The sequence below is a fragment of the Elephas maximus genome, chromosome 3 (genome assembly GCF_024166365.1).
Source record: "Elephas maximus indicus isolate mEleMax1 chromosome 3, mEleMax1 primary haplotype, whole genome shotgun sequence".
In the NCBI taxonomy this organism is placed as follows: domain Eukaryota; kingdom Metazoa; phylum Chordata; class Mammalia; order Proboscidea; family Elephantidae; genus Elephas; species Elephas maximus.
The window spans coordinates 152,768,214-152,778,028 of record NC_064821.1 but is presented as its reverse complement, the minus strand read 5'-3'; the positions used below and the strand labels follow the sequence as shown (position 1 = coordinate 152,778,028).

At 44.7% G+C, this 9,815-nt stretch overlaps 1 pseudogene; it reads left to right on the top strand.

Annotated features, from left to right (window-relative positions):
* The first annotated feature begins 8,899 nt into the window (after positions 1 to 8,899).
* LOC126071749 (60S ribosomal protein L12-like) lies at positions 8,900 to 9,456 on the top strand (annotated as a pseudogene).
* The last annotated feature ends 359 nt before the right edge of the window (positions 9,457 to 9,815 follow it).

Genomic DNA, 9,815 nt, shown 5'->3' with positions numbered 1-9,815 from the left:
GGAAAATCAGACAGGACAATCGTGAAATTTTGGTACAAGCAAATGTCCTCCCACATACACATCTTCCATTCCTCTCTGCTTTCATTCACCTGTTCGCTAACACTGATTACGCGCCTACTTCATGGCCAGCCAGTGCTAGGAACTGGGGAGTCACTATTGGAATAAGTCACAGTCCCTGCCTCCATTGGGGAGGCTTTATAGAAAGTGGGGGAGATAAGTAATTACACAAATAATTACAGTCGTAGTAAAGAAGGTGGACAAGGTTCTCTGTGAGTGAACAGTATTGAGGGTGGGAGCAAGCTTAGTCAAAGAGGAGGCTCAGGGAAGTTTTATGAACGCTGTCTGTAATCCCTCCTGAATACTTCCCTCCCACCAGCCACATAGGGCCCTGTTCTCCCTGCATAGGAAAGCCACCACCTGAAATTCGTACACCATTTTTAGAGGGCCTTCCTGTGTATTTGTGTGGTAAACTGGGCAGATCTTAGGATCGTTGCTTTTTGGACAAGGAAACTTGTCTTCGTTTCTTAAAACAGATGTGTATTGTTTGTGATGGGCAGAAGTAGCAGGACTCCCACTGGTTACTGTGGTGTTCAGAGCAGAGCTGCTCTGTAGGAGCTGGAGCCTGGGGCAATCTCAAAGCTTGACCACTGCAGCCCTGCTCAAGGAGTGCTGCCCATAGGCACCCGTTTCCTATGCAGTACTTGGGGTTCGATCACATAAAACCCACTGGTGTTAGAGGCCTTCAAGCAGTGTCAACGGGTACCTTTTCTCTAACCCATATTACTATTGACTTCATCAGCCCTTAATGATTTCCTTGAACTCTGAATAGTTCACCGTCAATTGTTTTAAATGCCAATTTTTATGCCACTGTTTGCAAATAGCAGTTTAATATTTTAAAAGAAGTTTCCTAAGAAATGCTAGTTCATTTAGCAGACTTTGAATATAGTGAGTCTTGGAGCCTCAAGGAAACAACAGATGAGAGTTGTGGCCCACAGGTGCTCGGCCCATGTGGGCCCGTGAATTTATGCTAGCATTGCACACACAAGACATGAGGGAAAACAAACCAACTAGTTTCAGTGTATGAGTTTTGGCTTACTAATATCTTCAGAGCTTTCTCCAAAGCCCCTTGAGCACTCATCTGAAGAAAATTATTCCAATTTAAAAGTATCTTTATTATTCCACATCTGGGTAAGTCCCACAAAGTCTGAGAGAACCTGGTTTACTTTTGACCTTTTGGCTTTGTTTTCAGGAGTTCAGAAGGATGAATTAAAATCATTTCAGGGACCTCATTCTAAGCCGTGGAAATTTAGTAATTTAATAGTAAGTAGGAAGATCTCAGGTCCCTGGGTGGTCCCAAATGGTTTGCTCTTGCTACTAACCTAAAGGTTGATGGTTCAAACCAACCTCCAGTGGCACCACAGAAGAATGACCTGGCAATCTGCTTCCATGAAAATTACGGCCAAGAAAACTCTACGGAGCAATTCTACTCTAACATAAGAGGTCGCCATGAGTCAGAATCCACTCAATGGCAGCGGGTTTGGGGTTTCATGTAGAAAGAGTTCACTCTACGTAACTCCTGGACCAGTGTAACTGTTTGATATATTTCATATATGAAGAGAGAGGTTATGTTTTATTAAGGTTATCTCTAGTACTTTCCCTGACTAGTTCCCGTGGTCTCTGCATCAACCAGTAACCAAACAATCCAAGTTGCTGATGGCAGCAAACTCCAAAGTGCCCTTGAGACTGCCTCCTGGGAGTTGTTCCCATTCACCTTGCTGAGTGAAAGCCGGAGTGCTGGCCTGACGAAGATTTCTGGCAGCACTTGCGTCAGTAATTCATTCTAATAAAATGGTCCCTTTATCAACTGAATCCCCAAAGACTGTACTAACAAAAAGCCCCTTTCATGAAAAGGAAAAGGGGAAAAAAAGAACAAACCCCTGGAAAACCGTTTTCAAATGTCCTCTGACTTGTGACCGTGACACAAAGAAATGGCCCCGTCCGGTTCTGGCCAGCTGTGGCTCTCCTAGGATAAGTGTACCAGATAGGGTGGTGTCTGTAAGAGGAAGTGCTGAGCCTGAGGGGGCAGAAAAGCAGCAGGCCACAAACCATCCGCCTCTCAAGTCTGGACTAGCCTGGAACCAGAATCACATGGCTGAAATCAGCAGAATAAGCCCCTGAGGTCACAAAGCTCAAAACTGGAAGAAGAGTAACTGTTCTGCCTTCATCCTTCTGCCCCGGCAAGTACAGTGCATAAACTGTTCTAGGTAAGCATCACCTTTTCTCTGGGAACCACGGAATTCTTTGCTTGGAATCAATCCTGAGGAGTTTCAGGGCTTAGACTCATGGCCTCCCTCCCACTGCTGTGGGACCCCTCACCGTTGAGACTGCCCCGGTTCCACCTGCTGTTATCAGAAGGTCCTTCCTTTGCTCCTAAGATTCCAGACTGGAGTCAGAATGCCTGGATTTGAATCCTGCCTCTACCTCAGCTGTGTGGCCATGACCAAGGGACTTAACCTCTCTAAGTCTCAGTTTCTTTATCCATAAATGGGAATAATAGTAGTGCCTACAACTTGTTTTTTGTGAAGATTGAATGAGGTAATCCACTTAAGGTAGAGTGCCTGGTAGATACTAAGCACTGTATAACATTCACTATAATTTTTATCCCCATCTGTGACCGAGACAGCCTTCTCCCATAGCCATTCTCTCCTTAGTAATAGGATTTTTAGTTGGGCACTTGGGAACACAGAACAAAATACATTTTTCAGCCTGGCTTGGGGCTAGAATGTGGCCATGTGACTAAGTTCTAGGCAAAGGAATGGGAATGGAAGTGAAAGGTGCGGTATCTGCATCAGGACATTCCATCCCCTTCCCCCATTCCTGCAGGTTAAACTGCAGATACAGAAATGAGTCTAGCACAGACTGTGCAGACCAGGGTAGCAAATCAGACATGGCACAGCAACACGATGGAAGGATCCCGTGCCCCTGGGTAAGGTTACTTGAAGGAAAAATAAACCTGTGTTTGGTTTAAGCCACTACTAATTACAAGCTCTGATACAAGCATCCAGCCCTAAAGACCTTGCTATTCAGAGCGCCATCCATGGACACAGAAGCAGCAGCATCACTTGGGGGCTTTTAGAAATGCAGAATCTCAGATCCTCCCCCAGGAATCAAAAGCGTGTTTTAAGAAGATAGCCAGGAGATTCATATACATATTAAAGTTTAAGAATCATTGTCCTAAAAAATACAGCTGTTAAGAGGAAATCAGCTGGTCATACTCAGGAGCTTGGAAGGTGATTAGTGTTTTTACCACCACTGGGTTCTGCCTCTCAATCAGCCTCCTTCTAGACTCTAGTTGGAGAGGAACTTGGGGGATTGCTGCAACTTATGGCTTATGCCAACTTCCATACATACCCCCATTTGCTCCTGCTGGCAAGCATGACATTCGTATCACCATGGCAACCACAGGGAAGAGGGGTGGTAGACTGCCACTGGTGACTGCTTGAAGAGGGGGTGGCAATATATGCCATCATCCCAGGAGTACAAAGTTTTGAAGGTCTTATAACTGCCCCAAGGGCATGTGAACTCGTGCTAAGCCCATGGACACCCCTCACATGCCTAGGGAGCTAAACAACCCCATTCCATTATTTAACCTTCAGGCTAGGTCTGGCTTAGTCACCCAAAGCTCAGTCAGCCATGGGATAACATGCCTGTTTTGAGCCTTTTCAGAATGCCCCTAGGAAACTGGCAAATAACCCAGCATGAAAATTGGCTGGAGTAGTTTCAGGGGAAGACCTGCCCAAAGGGATCACCCAGGTGTTAAGCCAACTGCTTAAGATACTGTAAAGAGATGTATTTGTTTTAACTTGCCATTGGACAACAGTAAATATTAGCCACATAATTCAGTACTTTGAAATGAGGCACTGCCTGGGTAGAAACCTCTTCAAGATGTGCCTCTACAGGCTAAACCCCAATCTTACCTGCAGGTTAGGCCTGCTGGCAATTTGTCTGATTGCAATAGAAACAACTGGTCACCATCCTGGTGGCAATGGCTACATCTTCTTGAAGATGGTGATTAAATCACGCATCATCTTCTCTTCCCCAGGATGCTGTGAAGATAATGTCAGCACAGTGCCTAATGCTCCCTGGAGATGAATGGTACATAAATACTGGTTGCTTTAATTCATCCTCACGTCAGGCAGGAAATTCAGTTGAAGACAGCATTTTCATCTCTGAGAAGAAGTTGACACATATTCAAGCCTATACTTTTCGAGTCTACCCATACTCATTGCTGTTGAGTCAATTCCCACTCATAGCAACCCTTAGGACAGAGTAGAACTGCCCTATAGGGTTTCCAAGGAGCGGCTGGTGAATTTGAACTGTCGACCTTTTTGGTTACCAGCCAAACATTTAACCACCACACCACCAGGGCTCCTTATCAAGTCTATATAACTGCTATTCCTTATGGGGCTATGTGTTTTCATGATCCCATTTCTGAAGGTGGAAGAAGACATTAAGAAGTGGATGGGACAATGTAAGGAGCTATAGTAACACCTCTAACTATACTAGGCGGGCACTTGACTCACTTATCACAACAGACCGGAGAGGTATGGATTACCCCCGTTGTACAGATGAAGAAACTGTGAGGTTAGTCTGCCCAAGGTCACACAGCCAGCAGGAGACACAGGCACTGCTAAATAGGCAATATGCCTATTTTATCTCATTTAATCCTCACAAGAGGATTATCCACAATTAAGAGATGAACAAACTGTGATTCAGAGAGGCCAGCCTCTCTGGTGCCACATTATAAGTGGTAGATACTAGTCTCAAACCCAGGCATGCCCGAGTTTATGCTCTTTCCACCAAACTACACAGCAGATGCTCTGTCAGCAATTCAAAGTGATGTTTTGAAATCTGTGTTGACATCCGGTTACATAAATGTGCCCCAAGCTAGGATTTTCCTTCATTCTTGAGTATTACACAGAAGTTTTTGATGTGTCTTAGCATCTACCCGTAGCTTTACCAGTTGTTTCCTCTGCTGGGCTGTTGACAGTCATGAGAGGGCAATCCACCCAACGTAATGCAATTATTTCCCCTCACTGAATGTTAAAGGCATGACCATCTTTACTCATGGTCACTTACTCAGCAATGAGAACGCTCTGTTTCAGCTACTTGATGCAGTAAATGTGGTGATAAGTGACATTCAGGTTCAGAAAGGTGGGTGCAGGAAAACACTGTAACATTTGCTGGGCCTCTGGGCAAATGTGACTTTTCAGCATGGCATTTCAGACACGGATTCTCAGGCTGTTGCCAATCCAGGCGGCACTTAGGCGCCTGCATTGTCCTGACCTTTATTTTTACTGGATCTCCTTCTTCTGTTGACGGTCACTGTACTCTTACCATCTGGGCTAGGACAAGAATCAAATATTTGTCATCTGTGGGGAGGAAAGACCCAGTTCCATGTGGGAGAAACTGCTTGGAAGAGAAAGAATGAAGAAAATTGAGGAAACAGACATTCCCACCCCTGCTGATATGTATGTACCCCACCCCCCTCTCCAAATTTGCACTTCGAAATCTCCAGAATGTTTTGACACCCCCTCCCCCCACTTTTTGGCCTTTCTTTCTCCCTAATGCATTGCAATTGTTCTAATACTTTTCCTCAAATGAGCTCAGTTTGTCAGGGTAAATTTTAACCAAAAAGTGAATTGTCATTTGAAAAACACTTGTGTGAGTTTTATATCTTTAACTCCTTGTAAAAATGAATAGAGCTTTTATAACACAACTCATATACAGTCAATATATGAGAGTTTCTAATTCATGAGAACTGAAATTAGAGTCAGTAGTGACTGAGAAAGTCTGTAGATGGAGCAATAAAAAGGAGCTCATAGGAGGCATGGAAAGGGGTGGCGATGTTTTAAAATATTATAAACAGTTATTTTATTATTTACAGAATAAAATAAGCCCAATGACACGTTCTAAGTATGGTCTCCTTTCTTCCACCATCAAAGCTAAAGACAGCAAATAACGTGGGTTCAATCTCAATCCGTTTGTACGTATTGCAGTTGCTTCAGAGAAGACTACAAGAGGTAGCAACTTAGTTGTTGTTGTTAGGTGCCCTCGAGTTGGTTCCGACTCATAGCGACCCCACACACAACAGAACGAAACACCGCCTGGTCCTGTGCCAGCCTCACAATTGTTATTATGCTTGAGCTTATCGTTGCAGCCACTGTGTCAATCCACCTCATTGAGGCTCTTCCTCTTTTCTGCTGACCCTGTACTTCGCCAAGCATGATGTCCTTCTCCAGGGACTGATCCCTCCTCACAACATGTCCAAAGTATGTAGGACACAGTCACGCCATTCTTGCCTCTAAGGAGCATTCTGGTTGCAGTTCTTCCAAGACAGATTTATTTGTTCTTTTGGCAGTCCATGGTATATTCAATATTCTTTGCCAACACCACAATTCAAAGGCATCAATTCTTCGGTCTTCCTTATTCATTGTCTAGCTTTCACATGCATATGATGTGATTGAAAATACCATGGTTTGGGTCAGGCGCACCTTAGTCTTCAAGGTGACATTGTTGCTTTTCAACACTTTAAAGAGGTCCTTTGCAGCAGATTTACCCAACGTGATGTGTTGTTTGATTTCTTGACTGCTACTTCCATGACTGTTGATTGTGGATCCAAGTAAAATGAGGTCCTTGACAACTTCAATCTTTTCCTCATTTATCATGATGTTGCTTATTGTCCAGTTGTGAGGGTTTTTGTTTTTTTTCATGTTGAGGTGCAATCCATACTGAAGCCCGATGCAGTATGTTGTTTGATTTCTTGACTGTTGCTTCCATGGGCGTTGATTATGGACCCAAGTGTCTTAGCCTGGGTTCTCTAGAGAAGCAAAACCAGTGAAGCGTGTGTGTGTGTGTGTGTGTGTGTGTGTATATATATATATATATATATACACATACATAGAGAGAGAACTTTATCCCGAGGAAATGGTCCACGTAGAGGCTGGCAAGTCCCAAGTCTGTGGGTCAGGCATCAGGGTGGAGGCTTTTTCTGACTCATATAACTGCAGGGGCTGACAAATCTAAAATCAGCAGGTAAGACAATAGGCTGCTGGCTCACGGGCTGCAGATGCAGATGAATCCCAAGATCGGCAAACAATATGGCAGGCTGCTGGCTCAAGTCCCAAGAACAGGAGGTCAGATAATGATGAGCCAGATGCAGGATCCAGATTGAGCAAAAGCCATCAAGCTTTGCCAGAATGTCCGTATATATTGGATGCAGGCCACACTCCTAGGGAAACTACACTTATAACTGATTGGCTGCTCATAGCAGATCTCATCATGGAGGTGATCACATTATATCAGATCTCTGGAGGTGATTACATTATGGAAGAGCAATCCGTCCAATGTCTGACAAATTATATCATTACATAACTGCCAAACCATGAGAATCATGGCCTAGCCAATCTGACACATAACCTTAACGATCACATCAAGTAAAATGAAATCCTTGACAACTTCAGTATTTTCTCTGTTTATCACCATGTTGCTTATTAGTCCAGTTGTGGTTAAGAACTCAGCTCCTAACTGCAAGGACAGTAGTTTGAACACACCAGCTGCTCCACAGGAGGAAGATGTGGTGGTCTGTTTCCATAAAGATTTACAACCCTGGAAACCCTGTGGGGCCCTTGTACTGTAAAAATGGGGTGGTGGCATCTGATCTCTTCTAACTTCACAAGGGGGAGGAGAGAGGATCAAGATCAGCATCAGCCCAAGTCTGATTCCTATGAGGTCGAAGTCAGAAAATTTTTAACAATTCCAAACTTTTTAACAATTCTGACACCATCCCTCCCACAGCACTCTTTACTTCTCTGGTGGGTTTGTTAATTTGTTGCAATGGCCACACAGAACTCACAGACAATACTCATGATTATGGGATTAATTAGGGAAGTAGCAGGTTACAACTCAGGACTGGGATTAGGAAGCATGCAGGGAAAGTTTCCCTTCTTAAGGGCAGGACAGCTCTCTCAGCTCCTCTTGGCCGTGCAGGACTCCTCTCAGTCCCCTGAGGACAGACCTCCTCTGTTAGCCATCAGCCCTCTGCCTGGCCTCTGCCGTGCTTGGGTAAGTGTTACAAAGCTCTTTTAGCTCTGCCAATAAGTGCCCAGAGGCACTGCACTCCACCAGCAAGCCTCCTGCCTGAAGACACTTGGCTCTCTCACTCTGTGGGCTGACATGCCCTCTGTCACTGCCTCACTGGGTGGGCCAGGAAGCTCACCATAGCCATCTTTTGTCAGTCTACTGGTCCTGCTACAACCGTTTCTCTGCTACTAGACTCTGCTGTGCTTACAGTCACTTCTTGCCGTCTCCAGTGTTACTGCTCTATTTCCTGGATCTAGGAGGTTCTCAGCTCAGGGACTCTGAGTCCAAAAGACACAGTCTACTCCTGGCTCTTCTTTCTTAATGGTAGTGAGGTCCCTCTTTCCTCCCTCAGGGACGATTCATTATAAGCCTGGCAGGATGACAGAACTGACCGATGTCCTTGTTAGAGCTCCACACAGCTTATTTGCATTGTTAGCAAGCTATTCAATCCCCTTGGTGGGCCACAAGCACCTTATCTGCATAGCCCCACCCCATAGATTTGACGCTAATGACTAAAGACCAGACAAGTTGTGCAATGACATCAAGAACATCATACATGAAGAAAGCAAGAGGTCATTAAAAAGGCAGGGAAGAAAAGACCAAAATGGATGTCAGAAGAGACTCTGAGAGATGCTCTTGAATATCAAGGAGCTAAAGCAAATGGAAGAAATGATGAAGTAAAAGAGCTGACCAGAAGCTCTCGGCTTTCAGCTCAGAGGAGGCCTAGGTGCAACTTTCTTTGGTCGTCCCACATCTGGGTTCATCTGACACCAGCTGCCTCTGCCATGCTGCCAAAGTTTGACCCCAACGAGATCAAAGTCGTGTACCTGAGGTGCACTGGTGGCGAAGTCGGTGCCATGTCTGCTCTAGCCCCCAGGATTGGCCCCCTGGGTCTGTCTCCAAAAAAGATTGGTGATGACATTGCCAAGGAAGGGACTAAGGATTACAGTGAAACTGACCATTCAGAGCAGACAGGCCCAGATTGAAGTGGTGCCTTTTGCCTCTGCCCTGATCATCAAAGCCCTCAAGGAACCACCCAGAGACAGAAAGAAGCAGAAAAATGTTAAGCACAGTGGAAATATCCCTTTTGATGAGATTGTCAGCATTGCCCATCAGATGCGACACCGATCTTTAGCCAGAGAGCTCTCTGGAACTATTAAAGAGATCCTGGGGACTGTTCAGTCTGTGGGCTGCAATGTTGATGGCCACCACCTTCATGACATCATAGATGACATCAACAGTGGTGCTGTGGAATGCCCAGGTAGCTAACAACTACAAAAGGAGATATTTCAATAAAAGATCATTTGATAGCCCCCCTGCCCCAAAAAAAGCTGAACAGAAGATTTCAAAAGACAGCTCGAGAAGTATTATAATGACATGTTCAAAGACCTGGAGATAAAAAAACGCACTCAGCATTTCTCAAACTGAAAGAAATGAAGAAAAAATTCAAGACTCAAGTTGCAATATTGAAAAATTCTATGGGGAAAACATTAAATGACACAGGAAGCATCAAAAGAAGATGGAAGGAATACACACAGTCACTGTACCAAAAGGAATTGGTTGACATTCAACCACTTCAGGAGGTAGTATATGATCAAGAGCCAATGTTACTAAAGGAAGAAGTCCACGCTGCACTGAAGACATTGGCAAAAAACAAGGCTCCAGGAATCGAC